This window comes from Chinchilla lanigera, unplaced genomic scaffold, assembly GCF_000276665.1.
Source record: "Chinchilla lanigera isolate Chin_1 unplaced genomic scaffold, ChiLan1.0 scaffold00008, whole genome shotgun sequence".
NCBI lineage: Eukaryota > Metazoa > Chordata > Mammalia > Rodentia > Chinchillidae > Chinchilla > Chinchilla lanigera.
The window spans coordinates 36,738,834-36,756,630 of NW_004955409.1; the positions used below are offsets into that span (position 1 = coordinate 36,738,834).

Below are 17,797 nucleotides of genomic sequence, written 5' to 3' on the forward strand. Positions count from 1 at the left end.
CAGCCAATCAAACACAATGGAGTACTTTACCTCTGTACCCTCCCCCTGTGTAACCCCATAAAAACCTCCCTCTCTGAGCCTTTGAGGACTGATATTTTGAGGGACAGTTGATTCCTTGCTAGTGTCCATCCAACATTAAATAAATATGCCTCTGAATCCTGGGTGTCATTTGGTGTTTCTGCTTGCCTTTGCAAAAGGATGGGAAGGGGACCTAGGGATAGGGGAGATGGGAGGGAGGGGAAGGAAAGGGAAGTAAAAAAGGAGCAGGATGTGATGTGTGTATATACCAACACTTCATGATGAATGTATTTACTATGCATCACAAACATACTAATAAAAATGTTTTGAGATAAAAATATTGAGGTGCTGAAACTTAACAGCCAATGCTATAGTATTAAAAGGTGGGGCTTCACGAAGTGATTAGGTCAAGAAGAGTCCTCCCTCAAGAACAAGATTAAGGCTCTCATAAAAGAGGCACCTGTTTGGCTGTCTTGCCCATCCACCTCCCACCATTTGGAAACACAGTTTACCTCTCCTGTGGAGGATGCAACACTTATGGTGTCATCTGGGGAGCAGAATGATTGGACCTAACCTGCTGACACCTTGATCCTACTCACCTCCAGAACCAAGAACTGTGAGAAAAATAAATTCCTGTTTTTTATAGATTACCCAGTCTCAAGTATTTTGTTACAGCCACACCAACAAAGATATCCCTCATTGCTGTAAAAGCTGCAACTTCTTCATCAGCATGATATTCTTATTTACAAGAGAAGGCAGAATCAAAAGCAACCAACATTCTCTCCGTAGACAAAATTTGGCAGCAGTTTAAAATCACCACTAGCAACCAAGTTCTTTCTTCCCTTACCTTTGCTTACTGAAAATTTTTTCACACCCTGTCCAGAGTCTCCTTTATAATTTTACTGACTGAGAAAGAGTATTGAGTCACCATGGACTCCACAGAAAAATAAGTATGGGGTGGATAGATGAAAAGGATAACTGATGCTGAGCATGATAAGGTGAACAGCTAATGAATGAATAGGCATCTCTGCTTGTGTAGTATAGACTGGCTTTGGTAGAAGTAACTGCTTCTGTAAAGGGGAACTGAAGTTTAGTGTTCAAGAAAGGGAGGCTTACTTTTCACTTTTAACCTTTTCCAGGTATTTAAAAACACTACCATATACACTGGGAGCATTTTCTTTAACAAACATAAGTACCATCTATATCATCCCACCAAGGACCACAAGAACACAGCTTCAGTCAAATAAAATCAGGTTTATGTATTCATGGTGTTGAGGTAGAACACAGCCCTGGGGAATGGCCAGGAGTCTGAGTAAGGGGATGTTGGAAAGAACCTCCAGGATTTGGCTTGTATTAGGAAGGAGATGCGAGGAGGAGCCAAGAAGCAAGGCTGTAGTCTAGACTGGACACTGCCAGGAAGCAGGGAGATTCTGCGAATATAATCTTCACCATATAGAATGTCATCTAGGATGGCAGAAGAAAGACAAGTCAACAGTATTATACGTGAAACAACAGCATTCACTTTTGTTGCACAGGATAAGGCATCAGTATTTAGTAATTTTTGTAATTTGGGCCAAAAAAATCTGCATTCAGACATGATTATAAAGTGTGATCATTAATTTCCATTATCAATTTGGTTGGCTTGAGAGACACCTAGGAAATTAGGAAACACACTTCTGGATGTGTCTGGGTGGATCAAACTTGACCTTGGGAATGATATCTGATTCATGGCCCCTTCCTCCCTGGCATTATTCCCCTGTACTCTGCTTCCAGGATGCAAAGTTGAGCAGCTTTTCTCCACCATGCCTTTTCACCCTGGGGTTTCTGCCTTGGAACCAACTGACTATGGACCGTAATCTCTGAGATCATGAACCAAAATAAATCTTTTGTCTTTTAAGTTGTGTTCATCAGGCATTCTGTCCCAACAACAGAAAAATGACTAATATACAGAATAATCTTGTTTTTGTCTTTATCCACCAAGTTAACAAAGTGTCCTTGTTCTATGTTGTTCAAAAATTGTTTATGTTCAGCAGAACGTTCTCACTTGGCCATTAGGCTAGTCTATCTGCTATCAACATCAAGGCCTTGTTGCCAGGGACTGCTTTTCTTTTGCAATGCCTTTCAGGCTAAACAGTACAGTTCAATTTGTTGCTCTTACTAGATCACCTGAGTGATGCAGACACTGACTTATTTTTTTAATTTGGTGACTCAACACCAACGTTACCTCAGTAAAGTTTTGTGAGATACTAAAGACGTTTAGTAGAATATATCTTAAAGCCCCAATGGGCAGGGCCTTGAGTGTGAGCCCACTGTTAAATAGAAAGCTGGTAGGGATTGGCCAAGTTCTCTGACCACCCATCAGTACAACAGTAAAGATACTTGAGCTCTGCAAAGGGCTAGGAGAAATTAATGCCATCTCTGCAATCTTGTCCTTAAGGACTGTCCCTGCTCAAATCCAAAAATTCCTGTCCAAGGAAAAAAGAACTTCTTTTTTTTTTTTTTTAAAGAACTTCTTAAGGAATCATCAAAGTAGGAGGTAAAGTCAGCTGGGGAGACTGGCAAGGGACTTCCTCATGGACAATCCACCCTGCAAATCAGGGAGCCGTGTTTGTGGACCACTTCTCCCACCAGCCCAACACACTGTCAAGTCTTTTATGCCTCTATGGGTCTCAGTTTCCACATCTGTACCATGGCAGGGAAATGAAAGTTGGGTAAACTAAATCTTTTGCATGATCATTTCAAGTTCTCTGTTCTTGATTCTGGAACACAGCTGCTTCCAAGGCAGATGACAGGTAGGTTTCAAACTCTTCTAGAAAAGGTTAGGGAGCAGGTGTACTGGAGAGAAACCAGCAAATTTGGCAGGAAAAATATAGCTTCTGTGACGGGCATGTGGGCTTAGATCTTATAGTCCTCAGGGGGCTCCACCTACCCACACCTGCATCAGTACTAACCCCCCACAAATAAAGCAAGGCAAGAGGAGAACTGAGCCTCCCCAAAAGATTTGGCATAGTTAGCTGACAAACTTCAGTAGAATGGGGAGGAGCAGGATGAGTAAAAGGATTCTAGAAATGGTGCTCTCTAATGGAGGCTGGTGGGATCTGCTTTGTAGTTGGAGATTAGGTGTTAAAACTTAATTAATGTGACAGTGTTAAAAGGTGGGGCCTTTAGGAAGTGATTAAATCATGAGAGCAAAGCCTTCGTGGATGGGGCTTGGGCCTTTCTCATAAAAGGGCTTGAGGGAGTGCATTCATTCTCTTTTGTTCTTCCAGGGGCTGAGAACACCAGTAATGAGGCACCATCTCAGGAGCAGAAGGCAGTCTTACCAGACACAAAACACTGGGGTCTTGATCTTGGATTTTCCAGCCTCCAAAAACCATAAGAAATAAAGCTGTGCTCTCTGCAAATTCTCCATTATATGATACGTTGTTAAACAGACCTAGAAGACTAAGAAAGGCGAGTGAAAATTTCTTTTGATTAGCATCCCATACTGCTTCCTGCCTGTTAAAAGAAACTCTCCAGGTGTAGGCCAGCTATGCTTTCTGTGAGCTGTTTTTGACCATCATTTTAGGTGGAAGGACAGTTCCTCTTTTTGTTAAAATCTCACCCAGGATATTCAAGTACGGCCATGCCTGGTGCTCTGGTTGGGGTTCCGGCTGAGGTATCCAGGCATTAAACCCAAGGCCCCTTATCTCAGTCCCACTCGTGGCATGCCTCCAGTCCCTGAGGCCCTGTTACAATCGACATCTTTGTCAGTTGGCTCCAAAAGCTGGTCACCAAAAATGGGACAAAAGGAGACCCTGAATTTCTCCCCTTCCCAGGTCCTCACCTTTTAAATCTGTTCTGATATTGACTTAAGGAAAATTAAAGGGAGTTTTGTTTTGGTTTGGTTTTGTTGTTTTGTCTTATCTTGTAGTACTGGGATCAAACCCAGGGCCTCATGCATACCAGGAAAGCACTCTACTAACCGAGCTGTATCCCCAGCTCCCTCCACTTTTTAATTTTTATTTTGAGACAAGATCTCATTAAGTTGCCCAGGCTAATCTTGAATTCAGCAATCCTTCTGCCTCAGCCTCCCAATAGCTGGGATTATAGGCCCATGCCACCACACCTAGCTAAAAGAGTTTTAATTAAGTATATAAAGTTTATGGTATAGGTTTAGATAATTCTATTTTGTAGCAAATAAAACATCCCATTGCTGAAAGACTCTCAGCTCTTTTTTCATGTGTGATTAGTTGATTAAGAGCTTTCTCTCTGATCTTCCTTTCCTGCCTTCTCATGCTTTTAATCCTCAGGTTTCTTCTGGTAGCCCCAAGGGACAGCCACAGGGACTGCTCAAACCATTAATGGTAGATTTGAGATCAGGCGGCTTGAAAGCATCCGGAAATTTTCTGAACACTATCCCTTAGGGGAAGTGGACTAATTGTTATTTTGTGTGCCGAGAAGAGGTTCTGTTTCTCCCTGGAGCTTCACAAGAAGAATGCGCTGAGTGTTTGGGCCTTTAAATATAGTTGAGACAATGGATTGTTCCTTCCTAGAGACCTTGCAGCAGACACATTTAGTGGTTGGTACCCTATGGCTGCAGTAGGCTGCTTCCTGGGCCTTGAGTTGTGGTACCATGGACAGCGTCTTCCTCTTCTGTTGCGAGGACTGACAATCCTGGGTCAGCCCTCAATGGATGGAAAGTGAGAGCAGAGCCTTGTTGTATATAGAAGCTCCTCTGTGATGCACCCCCAGGGTGGCTTTCCCTAAGTCACTCTCCCCACTCAACCCCTCACTTCCACTGTCTGAGCCTCCCTCCAAAAATCCTTGCCTCAGACTCTACTTTCAAGAGAAACCAGACCAAGACAGAGCTGCAGAAGAGAACTGGACTAATAGAGCTCTGGCTCACTTTATTATAGAAAGTCATTGAGAGATAGACTTGGGTTCAAATCCCAGCCTTACCTCTTCCACACTGTATGTGTATAGACAAACCTCTCTCGAGAAAGCAGCAGTTAGAAAACATCAAAGATCACTGATAGGTTCAGCATGGCAGTCATTTTTCTCAGTGGAACTCATGGAAACACCTCCTGCATAGCGAGTAGTATCTTTTAGTCTTCAAAGATTAAAGGGACAGAAACTCTAAACTCATGTCCAGCCATCTATAACACAAAAAGCAGTCCAGCCCTGCACAGACCTTTCAATTTCCTCACTGGTCTCTGTGCCCATGTAGGGACCCCGGGGCACACTTGGGTTGGCAGTCTTCATTCCAAACCTTGCATCATGATCACTCTTCTTCTACATTTCCACTCTATTTCAAGACTTTCACTCATTCTGTCAACTGATGTTTACTCTGCTATTAATTGGCCAAGAGGACCATTTGCTTTGGAAAGAATGTGTCTTTGTTTTCTGTTGCTATAACTGAATGCCACAAATTGAGCAACTTATAAAGAATGGATGCTGGTCATGATGGTGCACAGCTGTAATCCCAGCACTTTGGGGCTGAGGCAGGAGGATCACATGTTCAAACCCAGCCTGGGCAATGTAGTGAGACACTGTCTCAAAATTTTTTTAAAAAAAATCAATTTTAAAGGGCTGGGGAAGCCCACTGGCACCTGCCAGACCGTAACCATTAAGTTCAACCCATTCCTGACCTCGGACCACAGCAAAAGTCACAAACACCACTTTAATGCCCCCGCGCATGTGCACCGGAAGATCACGTCTTCCCCTCTTCCAAGGAGCTGTGGCAGAAGTACAATGTCTGCTCCATGCTCATCCTCAAGGACGATGAGGTCCAGGTGGTTCAAGGACACTACAAAGGTCAGCAGACCGGCAGGGTAGTTCAGGTGTACAGAAAGAAATACATCATCTACATCGAGCGGGTGCAGTGTGAGAAGGCTAATGGCACAACTGTCTATGTGGGCATTCACCCAAGCAAGGTGGTTATCACCAGGCTAAAAGTGGACAAAGACAAAAAAAAATCTTGAACGCAAAGCCAAGTCTGTACAAGTTGTAAGACAGAAAGGCAAATACAAGGAAGAGCTCTTGGAGAAAATGCAGAAGTGAACATAACCTGTTCTGCAGTTACGGTTTAACTGGAGATGTCTAGCCTAGCCCGTGCTTCTCTGGAACTTTTCAAGATGTCTCTGGAATGTCTTATTGCCTTCCTGTTTTGTTGTTGATATCTGGCTCTGTAAGTCTATTGTAAGTTTGATTAATAATTTTATGAATAAAATTGGAGCTATTTCCCAACTCAAAAATAAATAAATAAATAAATAAATAAATAAAGGGCTGGGGATGTAGGGTGTGCAAATGCTCTGGGATCAATTCCCAGGACTGCAGCGGTGGGGGCGGGGGTGGTATTTAGCTCATGGTTCTATAGGCTGGGATGTGTGAGAGTACAGAACCGGCATCCTGTCCACCTGATGGGAAACTTCTTTCTGCATCACAAGCTGGCATGGAGCATCACATGGCAAGATGGCGCCAGTGTGCTTGCACAGGTCTCTCTTCCTATAAAGTGAGTAACACCATCATAACTTCCTACTCTTTTTTTTTTTCTTTCTTTCTTTTTTTGTCTTCTTGAAACAGGGTCTTGTTATGCAGTTCAGGCAGAACTTGAGCTCACTTTGTAGCCCAGGCTGATCTCGAACTTGCAACGATCCTTCTGCCTCAGCCTCGAGTGCTGGGATTACAGGCGTGCACCACCACCCCCGGCATATAACTTCCTACTCTTATGGCCTCATCTACTCCTGATTATTTCCCAAAGGTCTCACCTCCAAATACCACTGACATATCAAATTACCTTTCCAACAAATGGATTTTGGGGAACACCAGACAAACCACAGCAGGACAGTTCACCTTAATGGTAAAATCTGACCCAGGATGTTTACTGGGAAACCCATCTGTGAACAAACACACCCTTGGACGCTCAGCCATTTTCATCCTTCCCTTACCCCATGGAACCCAGCCCCCATCACATCTGACTCTCCTGCCCAGCTGCTCTGTCTTAGGCCACCGCAAGACTACCCAGTCTGGCTCCAAGCCCTGAGATCTTCTACGCTCACACTACCCCCCACGTTCCTTTCTTTGAGTCTGTTGGGAGACTGGGGCATCCACCACCACAATGATCCAGAAGAGAAACAAGAAAAAACTGGGTTAGGGCCTGCAGGTTGTACCACTCTTTATTCTGGTGAGGGAGCAAGCGGGTGGGGAGGAACACAACATCTAAGCAAGCTTGGGTAGACTGGAACACCATCACCCCAGTTTATCACAGTCCTTGTCTGTGGTCATCCCTAGATGACCTAGAATTCTCCATTGTTCTGATATCTTTTTCCAGCTCTTTCTTAGGGAATCAAAGATAAGGGGGTTAATTTGAAATGTACAAATACACAACAAACTACTCCCAGTGAAGAGTGCGATAATCAGATTCCCACCCCTCAAAGCTGACCATGCTGAGAATAGAGAAGGGAGTAGGGTGTTTAAAGCATGCAGAATCTTGAGACAGGAAAAGTGAGTTTGGTTTTCTTTGAGACCTATTGCACACTATGGTGAATATAGTTAGCAATAATGTATTACACAGTTCAAAATTTCTAAGAGTAAATTTCAAATATTCTCACCACAAAAATAAGTATTTGATGTGATGGATATGTTAACTGGCTTAATTTAACTATCTCACATTAGAGTCATAAATCATAACATCACATTATAACCCATAAATATATACAATTATAAAATGTTAATTTATACTAAAACTTTAACCAAAAAATGGGAAGATGCCTCCCCTTGAAAAAAAGTTTTACAGGATGAAGATACATTTGAAACCTGGCTCTTCCTGTCTTCCAGGGAAGCTGCAAAAACCCTGACCTTGGCTCTGCTTTCTGGAGCCCAGGCTAAGTCATGGGCTTCTGTAAGAACACATTCTTTGAGCAGCACAGGAAGAGGTGGGTGGCCTGGGGCTGCCACAAGCAGTGCCCATCCTCTCCAAGCTAGGAGCCTCCAGACATCCAAATGGAAGGGGAGCCAGTTTTAGAGGGGCTCAGCACAGGACCTGCAAGTGGCCGGATTCCAAGAGTGAGCAGAGGAAAGAACTCAGACAGTGAGCAAGGAAGGAGCATCAGACAGGCCAGGCACCACACAACCAGGAGACCCATCTCCCCTCACCATCCAGAGATAGGTTTTGGAGCAGACACTGGGGAGCTATAAAAACTTGTCTCTGCTGACTGAGCAAATCACTGCTTACCTATTAAAGACCTTGTTCCTCTGCATTCCACGGTGTTCCTGGAAAGAAGTGAGAGTTCGGATACAGAAAGCTAGGAGAAGAGAGACCATGACCCAAAGCCCTGGGCCTCAGGCAGCTCAGGACAACTGCAGAGATCTGCTTGAAGTTACCTCTTCTCTACCTGTAAAACCCTGAAGGAAGCAGGGTACAAGGAAGCTGGAAGTCCCTGCTATCTAGCCCTTAACCCTTTGGCTGGTGAATCGTGGGGAGTCTCGGGGAATCCCAAGGGAGAGGCCAGGGCAACCAGGTCTGCAGTGGTTGAAGCATATCCACAGTTAAACCTGTCAGGATTGCCTCACTGCATCCTGGTTGTGGCTCCCATTGGACCACAGTCAAAGGAATAATTGAAGGGACTGGAATAAATAAATAAAAATGTGGGCAGGATTTAGGGGACCAGGAAAAGGGGTAATAAAGCAGCCAGGAAGAGCAGCAGTACTTCCTAGACTGAAGAGAGGAGAGAAGAACCTATAACTGGTGGTTTAGGGAAGGAGGGGGTGCTGCTCACAGGAGCCGTGGCCTTAGGGTAGGCACAGCCACTGTCACAAAGGTCTTTCAAAGAGGAGGCCAGGGAAACTCGTGCCTCCCACAATGCTCCTGTTCCAACTGGAAGCCTGAGGCAAGGGAACCTCCACGTTGCAGCGTTGAGATCAGGTCTTGGGCACCACACAGCTGAGAAAGGTGGAGTGAGGACCTGGCTGAGGAGCAAAAACACCCAGACAGGAGTCCTACCCATTCCAGCCTCTGCCTGTGCATCCAGAGCCCGGAGCTGTGCAGACCGCCTCACCATCTGCAGCAGTCCCACTCCCGACGTCCTAGCCTTCCCCTTGAAAAAACTCCAGCAAAGCAGTTTTTTATGTTTAATTGATTAGGTCTGAGCTTGATGAAATCTCCCCCAGCCCCACTGGAGTTTGTGGTCTGCTGTTTTCCCATGATGCCTTTCTGGTAGTGTTTTCCCCACTCTTATTTGTCATCTCCGTGAGACCTGCCCTGACTTCCCACACCCTACCCTAACCCCTGGCTCTGTCTTTTTCCTTCTCTCCCTGCGAACATACTATACGATTATTTTTTAAGTACATTGACTGTTTAATGTAGCTTCCCCCATGAGGAGGTCAGAGGTTCTTGTTTTGTCCGCTGTTGTACCCCAAGCTCCTAGAACAGTACCTGGCACAGGGAGGTGTCATTCAATACTTTTGTTCATGGACGCACACATCCTGCCTCTGTTATCGATGAATGTCTTACCTGCTGTTTTTCACCCACTGCATAGAAGGAGCCTGAGGGAAGTTGTGTCTTCATTATATTTGTGGCCTCTGTGGGGCCTGCCTCAGTGTATGGCTTGCAGTAGAGAGCAACACATGCTTACTAACTGAATTAGTCTCACCCCCCAGAACCAGCCCCCCTGCCAGGCTTCAGTGAGACAAGGGCCAATGGTCAGGCTGGAAGCTTTCTCTCAGCCCCTCCTTCTGGACTAGTTCAGGAGAGGACTTATGGATGGCAAGAGAAAAGTCTGCAGGCCCGTGGGTAACTTGAAAGCCACGATTTCTCCTCAATTGCCCCGGGCCGTGGGTGCACACTCATGGAGGATAGTGCCCTCAAATATGACTCAGGACAATCAAAAGGAACCAGGGAGCCATCTCTTGGCCTACCCACCTGAGGAATTTTACCATTAATTACTCTCCCATCTAAATAGCTGTTCTCAGCCTGGAATTACACACAAGATTTGGTTTGACTATTTTTTTATTCAGATTTTCAAATGCTTGTGTGGTCCGGAAACCATTAAGAACCACTAGCCTTCCCCAGAAAAAAAAACAGAATCCTTTCACCTCCTGCCACTCCCATATCCCTGCTCAGCCTGGGAAGACCCAGCTCAGAGGGCAGGGTAAAAATTCTGCTGGGAAGCAACAACTGCTCCCCCGCATGCTGGGTCTGCCGCAGGAGACTGGAGAGGCTCCACCTTTGCCAGGACCTTCCAGATATGAGGATGAATTTGAGTTTATTTTAGGAAAGACATAGTTTAAAGGACAAATTACAGAGAGAAGGAACTGGGATCCTTTAGGGGCCTGAGTCTCTACTTCTTTCCCTGAAGTTTCCTCCTGAGCACCAGCCCCTGGAAATCCTTCAGCTCCACACCCCACACTAAGAATCTTGCACACTGGCTGGCTCAGCCAGATCTACAGTGGTTCTTCAGGAGAGTCCTGAGAAGGAGAACACTGAAGGGTTTGCTTCCTTGAGCCAGGCATGATCAAGCCTGCAAACTACTAGGCTGGATGAACTGCAGAACCCTGTCCCTAGGCCCTAACAAGATCCTAGACTCACAGCTGCATAGCCACCCTCCCACCACCTCAGAGCTGAGGTGAGAAGCCAGCCACCATGATGCTCTAGCTGGTGATGTAGCTGGCACCTGGGGAGCACAGGAAGGACATGAGCCCCGCACAGTCCTCAGGCTGCTCCATTCTGGTTAAAAGGAGGACACAGCATCAGTCATTGGCACACTGGTTCTGCTTCTCTGGGACTCACAGGCCACAGGCAGCAGCAGGCTTCACAAGAGACAGAGTGGACTCAGTAGGACTACTTCGACCCCAGATTTCAGCACAAAAACATGGCCAGGAAACAGGCAGGGGTCTGCTCATGAGGTAGACTCAGCGGCCCCTCCTATCTGCACCTCTGCAGCTGGTGCTTCTCCTTGAATGTTCCAGAAAGCCTTGTTCTTGTGTAACTGGGCAAATGGAAAAGATGAGAGGCTCAGGGCTACTGAAACAAAGAGATGGACACGGCCCCAAGGCTGCCACCTGGCAAAACACCCATGGCAGGCTTGCCCTCCTTGAGATGGATGGCCTGGCGCACAGCTGATTGCAACAGACAGTGAGGACCCCACCTCCGAGGATGGTAACATGAAGCTTCAATCACCTCTTGTCCCTTAGTCATTAAGGAGAGTTTCCACTGGGTTAGGCTGGGGGTGCAGGACATCCCAGTTCTCACTATGTTGCTGAAGTCAGTCTGATTAATCCTGGAACCAGGCAGCTCACCCGTACGCCCCTGGGGGCCAGTTCCAATGCCAGCATCCTGGTGAGGCCCAGCAGTTCTTAGGAAGGAATGCGGTAGGCACCCAGTTCCTAGGAAGAGAACTGAGAGAGCGATTAAGTGTCGGTGTTAAGTCAGTTTCTGTCTGGGGTGACAGGTTCCGAGAACGAGATGCTCGTGGATGAAAAGAAAAATGAGAGAGACAAAGTTATGGGATCAAGGGGCTTCAGCCTCCAGTACTGAAGCCTCCATTGCCATTTTCCTTAGCCTTTTATTGGGATACAAACAAAAGCAGCAGCAGGGGAAATGGGAGGAATCATTAACAGATTAGCAAGGACAATACAACTTAATTATCACAGGAATGAAGACTTGACTTAGTTAGCCATGATATTATCATTCCTTCAGGCATATCTCAGCACAGCTTCTAGTGTTGTCCCATGGTTTTCCACAGGGACAAAGGTCCTGCTATCATTTCCTTATACACTAATGCTTTTGCTAGACTTCCTCCAGAATCAATCATGACTTATTCAGACTCAAAGTCCCAGATAGATAATACATTGAAAGGCAATCTATAGAATGTCCTTCTCCACAGATTAGGATTTAGGGGAATGGAAGAAAGTATCAGTGGGGTTTCTCATCTACAGAGGATCATAGCTGAACAAGGACAGAGCCAGACAAGCTCTTCTATACCTTGTCTGAGAACAGATCTGAGGAATCCAGCAGCCACATGGGCACAAGCACAGGCCAGGACAGCAGGAACAAGGCAGGGGTCTGTCCTTCGCACTACCTTAGAGAACTCTGGGGAACAGCACAAAGTTGCCCCTCACCCTGCACCAACCAGGAACACCAGAAGCAAGCATTTACCACCAATGGCATAACGCTAAAATGAAAGAGACCAGGATGACAGCACCTGCCCTGTGATGAGACAGACACAAGATAAGAGACGTTAATGACCTACTAGTGATCAGGGTACTCGGATGCACTCTAGCAATGCAGCCTAACAATGCAATCCTTAGACAACAATAAGGGCCCTGTTATTATTTCCATTCACGTGAGGAGACAGCCTGAGAGAGGTGGAATAGCAGCGGGTGAGTGGCAGAGCTTGGATCTCAGCCCTATTTCTCATAAACAGAATGCCTATATTCCTCCCTGGTACATATGCACTTTTCTGCCTCATTGAGGAAGAGATGAGCAGAAAGCCAGGTGCTGAAGGGGGGTGGGGTTGCAGGGCTTGGTGGAGATGCACCCATGGCTGAGGGTGAATGCCGATCTACTAGCAGCCTCTAAGAAGTACCTGCAGCAGGACAGACAAGAAACAAGGGACAGGAGCTTTTCGTTCTGAGACAGGACCCAACCACTTCTTAGAGGTGTCACAGTAAGAAAAGCAGTCATATTTGCAGAGTCTGCACAGAGACAGAGTTGCTGGAAACCAAGATGCAGGGAGTGAGAAAGGCCCTGGAATGGGCATCTCCCTATGAGGAAAAGGAGGACAAATCCTGGCACAGATTTTAAGTTAGGGTAGAGAAATTATCTATTTGTGAGAAGACCAGAGACTAGGAATCACCAGCCCACAAGGTTAAAAAGCTAAAGCACAGCTCTTCCCAAACTTAGCCTTGTCAAGGCCAAGGAGCATGTTTGACCCCTGGGACAGCACCTTCATTCTGCAGTCCCTGGAATTAGATCAGTACAAAGGGTGAGGTAGGACAGTGAGACAGGGAAGATAGAGATCTCAGAGAGATTGCACTCTCCCCAGCTGGACACTTCTGATCTCCAGACTCAACTCCTATGCCTCAGTCTTCCCCCCGGCTCCCACTCCCACTCTGTTCTCCATATGGGGCAGGGGCTGGCTCAGCAGTAGGGCTGGAACCTTCACATAGGATCTGAAATCAGAGCAAGGGAATGGGGGAGGAGGAACAATAAGGTCAGCTATGGGCCTGTTCACATGACACTTGGGTTCCTGTAATTTCTACAACAGACCCAAATGTACGCAGCTGCGATAGAGCAGTCCCCGTAACTGGGTACTGTGGCTTATATCCAGATGTCCCCCTAAGGCTTCATGTGTTTATAGGTGGGGCTTTGGGGAGGTGGCTGGATCTAGGGTGTGTGGATGTGGATTAAGAATGTGATAACTAGGGGCTGGGGATTTAGCTCAGCGGCAAAGCGCCTGCCTGGCAAGCACAAGGTCGTGAGTTCGGTTCCCGGTACCGGAGAAAAACCAAAAAAATAAAATAAATAAATAAATAAATAAATAAAAGAGTGTGATAACTAAATTAGTCCACTGATTGGCTTGGTATGGTCCTGGGTGTGGATAATGGGAAGGCCCACCCTGGATGTGGGTGGCACCACCCAAAAGGCTTGTAGCCTGGATGGGATAAAAGGGAAAGGGAAGCTCAGTGCTGCTGCTTGCTACTTGCTGCCTCCTGTCTGCTTCCCCATGGACTGTTCAACTCTGCGATGCCCTTCTGCCATGCCACCCTGCCTTGGAACCAGCCAAGTATGAACTGAAACCTCTACAAATTGTGATCTGAAATAAACATTTCCTCCTTTAACTTGTGGGTGTTGGGTATTTTGTCTCAGCAATGAGAAAAGTAACTAAGACACCAAGTCAAAAGGTGTTTCATAAGCAGGCAGGCTGAGATAGATCTGTGAGTACATCCCCTAAAATGTGAATTGCTTAAAATGGGGTAGAGGAACAGAAGGAATAGGGTTTCAAAAGAAACTGGACTATGTTCTGGTTGTACAGAAAGAAGCTGTCAACAGAAGCCGCTGGAAAGAGACTAAAGGCAGAGCAGATGGAGGGCGAGCAGGTGCTGGGATCCAGAGAGATTTCTGGAAGGGTCATCTTCATTGCTCTGTGGTTCATTTGTCCGTGCCCTTGCTTTGTCCTGGTAGAATTTATAGCATGCTCACAATGCAACAGGATAAAGAAAAAACAAATAGGATTGTAAAGAACAGGTATTTCTGTGAAGAAACAGAAAATAGAAAAAAATAAGTGTAGAAAAATAAGAAAAAGCAAGAGCAAGGTTAATGCCTACAGCTCACAGCACATGGTAAAACTGGGCATTATTTTGTACATCGTTCACTTTTTTGCAGGCTGGGGGTGCCTACACACACACACCAGATTACTATGGACTTGGATCTGAGCTTTCCTGCGGCCAATGCAAACACAGAGACACAACAGAGAATTGCCATGGGATTTAGATGTCTGTGCAAATGTCCACGGGATTAGCCTGGATCTGGGCTCCTATGTGAGTCCTGCACTCCAGGAACTCTTTCTTGTGGGTTTGGAAACCAGGGAGAGGCAAGGCAAGAGACTCAGCCCAGGGGCTGGGGCAGTGTCAGCTAGAAACAGAGTGGCACTGGGGTTCCTGCTGCTGGGCACTGTCCTGAATGAGGTCAGAGTTGTCCTGCATCCCTAGGGACTGAGGTTGCACTCCTGTAATTGACTGGAACTGTCCATTGCTTTTCCCATTTCTTCATCCCATATCCACTCAACCTCTACTTTGACTGGTTGGTTGATTGACTGGTTGGTTGGCTGGTTTGTGACCATATCTCACTATGTGTCCAGGCTGGCCTCAAACTCAAACTCCTCCTGCCTCAGCTCCCAGAATGCTGGGATTACAGATGTGCACGACCACACCTGGCTCCCCATTCATCCTCTTAATGTAGACCTGGGCATTGCCTCAACTAAGTGCTGCTCCAGCCTGTTTGGTGACAGGCTATCAGTGTTGGGCATGACCACCATGACTAGTGACAGTGACTGAGATGCCTGGAGGGGCTACCACCACAAGGACCCTGGGAAGAAGGAATCGAGGGTTAGACTGTGAGCTGACAAGCTCCTGGTCAAAATAGAGCCCTGTGGACCACCAGATGTCTACCTAAAGCTGTGTGCACATCAAGCTGGGGAGTGAGATGAGAGTTGGGGGCCAACTCTGAACAGAAAGAAAGGTGAGATTCCACCACACACAGCGCTGAACAAAACTGACCCCTTAGAAAAGGAGGGCACATAGCTACACATGCCATGAGGTCCTGAGCAGAGCTCCAGGAGCCTGGAGGAAAGTCCCCCGGCAAGGAGACAGATGAGGAGACGTGGCCGTGGCAGCAGGTTAGAGGTTTCCCCACCTGCTGGAGAGAATGAGCTATCTGCCCAGGGAAGGTCCCCAAAACCAGCTGCAGAGGATGACTGCTAAGGAATTCCCCTCACAGGATATCTACTGAAAATTGCCTTCAGTTAAAAGCAGAGCGTCTGGTAAACTCTAAACTCATTTTGTGACAATTGTACCTCCAAGGTGGTAACAGATGTGACTGGGGGACAATTACTCCATCAACAGTTTCTATCCAGTGGTACAGAATTGCTTGTTGAATACCACATCTTTGGAGAATCGGGGAGCATTAGAGAAAGTGAGGTGGATTGTCTGCATGTGCCCCAGCTCCAGGAGGGAAGGTTTCTCACAGTTCTGAGAAAAGGAGTCACGAACTGAGACGCTAAGGAGGAAAATTACTCAGGCGGGTGAGGAGACCATCCACAGTGAAATTCCAGCTACATAATCACAAATGGTCTTTCAGAGACATTAGGAATGAAGCTAAAGAGCCTGGGAGGCTGCTCAACAGTAGCTGCAGGGAGCTCAGATTTCAGGTCATCTCTGAGGATGGAGCCAAGGGCGCCTTGCCAAGGGGAGAGAGAAAGAGGGAGCCAGCCAGAGGACGATGTCAGCAAATTACAGCAGAGGGGCTGGGGAGGGCAGAACACAAAGGCCAGCGGGTAGGAAATGCTTTGACCTAGCGCTTCGGCAGAGGCTGGGGTGGGGTACTAAAGGCAGAAAGAATGAGATTCAGTGTTTGCTGCCTGATTAGTCAGAGGGAGCTGGGGACGAAACATGGAAATGAATGGAAGTAGAAGTAGGAGAGTAGCAAGACCTAAGATGGACCACGAGGCATGTTACAGGGTCTCTCCCGGACCCTTTCGGAAAAGACTGCAGAATCATGAGACAGACTCACAATGGGCTGGAATGTCTGAGCCCAGGGAACGCTAAGGGCTGGATCCAGCCCTGATGGCAGGTTCATCAGAGGACAGTGAAGAAGCCCTAACCTAGGAAAAATAGAGCCTCAGCAGCAGAACTGATCATTGAGAATGAGCACGATGACCCATACGCGCTCCTCCATAGAAAGAGGTAGAAATTCTTGGCTTTTATGGAGACACTCTTCTGTACGTCCATAGCTCTGTCTCAGGGCCTAGAACAGTGCTGAGCACAAAGCAAGGCCTCAACATGTAGTGGCTTCAGGATTATGTGCGAAAGAGGTGGGAAGAGAAAAGAAAGCAGAAAGTGTGTTACAGACAGACTTTTAAAAACAAACCAGAAAGCCACATTGAACATGGTTTGGAGGGCACGCGGTCAGGCTTGCCGTCCAGGGCCTGCTTTTACAGTAACCTCAGGAGGAGAAAAGAAAGTCCTATCTGGGGACAGGAGCTGCTGGAGCCCAGCACAGAGCTGGTGTCAGACTCTCCCCTTGTCCCACACCTGCTCACTGGTAACCAGAGTGCTTCCCTCCAGATTGTGACTACAGAGAGGCGAACCAAAGGCCTTCTGGGAAGCTGACAATGTGTGTTTTATGAGCAAGCAGTGGCTACACAGAGCCCATTAAAATGTGCATACACACACATATATGTACCTACTTTTAATGTGTGCATTGTGTTTCACAATTTTTTTTAAACAAGTTTAAAAAGTAAACATTACTTGCTCCTGGAAATGTTATAATTCCAGCAAGTCCATACTAATTCAAAAACTAAATCTCCAAGTCCCTTCTCAGAAGCAAACCTGCCACTGTCTGAGACACTTGCATCTCAGAGTTGTTCTGTGTTTTGTTTCATACAATAAGCTTTCAGTTTACACACACTCCCTTCATAAGGAGTTTCCCGGGAATACGCCAGCCAGGAAACAGAGGGTGGCAAGGAGGAATCAGTCAACACCTTGCAGTTCTCGGAGCCCAGAGCTCTGTCCAGGGTCTGAAACACTCAGCACGCTCAGTGGGGCGCACATCAGTATGCAGGCTCATGCAGAGCGCGTTGGAAAGTCGGGCCAGGGAAACTGCAGGGAACAGGACACAGAAGGATAAGGAGGGTTTTGGCAGGGAAGGTGGCAGGACAGGTGCTCTTGCCTATGGGATAGCCCAAAGGAGGAATAGGGCATAAATGCTAGGGGGTTCAGGAGAGAATAAGGCCAGCTGTGCCTGCAGAGTGCAAACTGGAACTCAGAACTGAGAGAGCAGGCTGTGACTAAATGGCTGGGCCAGGCACATACTGAAGTGAAGGTCTCTGAAGGGTGATCACATGGAGCTGGGCCAGTCACAGCATCCAAGCCGGGTGTCGTATGGAGACCCAAGGCCCCAGAAGCCCCTCTGGGAAGAGGCTCATGCAGGCAGAGTGACCATCTGGCGTGGGAGACTAAAATATGAAGACATTCACTGTGAACTGGGAAAATGCTAGAGGTGCTTGTCTACCAGACCCTC

At 46.9% G+C, this 17,797-nt stretch overlaps 1 pseudogene; it reads left to right on the forward strand.

The window, feature by feature from the left end:
• The first annotated feature begins 3,643 nt into the window (after positions 1-3,643).
• Positions 3,644-6,060, forward strand: LOC102019148 (annotated as a pseudogene).
• The last annotated feature ends 11,737 nt before the right edge of the window (positions 6,061-17,797 follow it).